The 2,036-nt window shown below is 38.1% G+C and overlaps 1 pseudogene; it reads right to left on the bottom strand.

Annotated features, from left to right (window-relative positions):
• Window positions 1–283: 283 nt before the first annotated feature.
• LOC140621320 (large ribosomal subunit protein uL30-like) lies at window positions 284–1,062 on the bottom strand (annotated as a pseudogene).
• Between the last annotated feature and the right edge of the window lie 974 nt (window positions 1,063–2,036).

The raw sequence follows: 2,036 nt of genomic DNA on the forward strand, positions 1-2,036 counted from the left end.
GAAGAACCCCAGTTTTTCCACACTTGCATACCTTTTCACCAGCTACTTTGCCTGCCTAGAATGTCACCATCAGGTGGCTGTCTGGCAAACCCAGGCTTCACCTCTTTGGTGAAGTTTTTAGGACCTCCTTTTTTCATACCAGGCAGTGTCCACCTGCGACATTACATTAATGACTTTCAGAAGAGTAAACACATGAATTAAGAAGAGGAATTACTTTTATCTGTTGTTTTATTACATTTTGAATCTAATATACAGAGTGAAGATTCATAGAGAAGTCTTTTTTTTTTCCACCTGAAAGCAGTCATTTATTAACTGACCAGATTACAAAAATAATCATGGTAGATACCTTAGTTCATCCTTTTAATAAGCCTATTGATCTGGTCTTCCCTGTTGCCAGCATCTCCACTTTCTATAAAATGAGTGATCTTTTTCTTCATTCCACTGTGTGGAGAAGATAATTTGAAGGGCCATAAAAAGCTGTTTGCTTCTTTGAAACGTTTTCCAGTGGTATAGATCTTGTGAATCAGATCCTCCATGCAGATGATGCCATATTTACCAAGAGATTGGGCAATCAATGTGTTATCTGTCAGTGAATTTCACTTCTTGTTGATCTTGCCATAACCACGCTTGTAGATCAATTCATTCACTGGCTTCAGGTTTGGGTACCCCCCATGCTATATAGGGTTCCACAATCCTTAGTATGTTAACTGAAGCCTTGTTGAGCTTAACAAAGGTGCCATTGAAGATCTGGCGAAGGCGAAGTAGCTGCAACACCTTTCAAACCTTTGGGCTCACACCACTGATACCTATGATCCTGATGACAAATGCCAATTTGGGTTCTGCAGGCACATAGAAGTTGCCAGCTTTTCTCACTATCCTCGCCATTCGAATCTCAGTTCTGTACATCTGCCTGTATTCCTTGTGGTAATGCTTAGCTTTTTCATAGATAAGCTTCCTCCTTGCCTTTCGAAGCATCTTTTGGGCAAACTTTTTTCTCAGATGCTTGTTCTTCAACTCTGTGAAATTCTTTTGCTTTTTCTTAAGGGTTTCTGGCACCACAGGAAACTTCTTTTTCTTCTCTTCTGTATCCTCCGTGGTTCCAGCCAGAAAAGAGGAACCATAGAGAAGTCTTAATTAAAAACAACTACATAGGAGCACCTGGGTGGCTGAGTAGGTTAAGCATCCAACTCTTGGTTTGGGCTTAGGCCACAATCCCAGAGCAATGAGATCAAGCCCCACATGGGGCCCACACTCAGCATAGAGTCTGCTTAAGACTCTCTTCTCTCTTCCTCTGCCCCCCCCCCAAATAAATGAATTCTTTAATGTAAAAAAATAAAAATAAAACAATCACATAGCATTCTGGGTTTAACTTTGTTAAAATCTTCATCTTATTTTTATGTTTCTTTTCTTAAGTCTGTCAATACCATGGATACAATGTGGTTTTTTTCTGTTTATCTAATATTCTCCCATTGCCTATCAAATGCAGCAACTGGGTATGTGTGTGTGTGTGTGTGTGTGTGTGTGTGTTCATTAATTATTTGTGGAATAGAATGGAATTGGGTTGGATACAAAAATTATTTCTTGCCATAATGTCTAGTATAAATTGGTGACAACCTGAAGTCACAGAGAAACTTTATGAGGTTATTGCACAAAATAAAAGGCAAGAAATTTCTAGTGAAGAACAGTTGAACTGGCATTCCAAAGAAGAGGAAGTTATAAAAAAATACAAACCAAATTTGGCAAAAGATTGGTCCTGGTAGTGAAGAAAAAGGAGAAATAAATGACAGTGTTAAATTTTCAGAACTTTGCAACTTGGCAATGATAACAATTTTAATATTTATTCTTTTACTTTACAGTAAAGACAATTTCAACTCTCTATGTGTAAGCTCTTTGGTATCAAGGAAGGATTCCCACAAAGCATGGTGAGAAAATGGCCTAGACGTTATATTACTTGGCAATAACAATAATTAAAATGAGTAATGAAAGCTCTGATAATTCATCTCCGCTAGGTATTCCACACCCAGGAAATGCTCATA

Source organism: Canis lupus, chromosome 30 (assembly GCF_048164855.1).
Source record: "Canis lupus baileyi chromosome 30, mCanLup2.hap1, whole genome shotgun sequence".
NCBI lineage: Eukaryota > Metazoa > Chordata > Mammalia > Carnivora > Canidae > Canis > Canis lupus.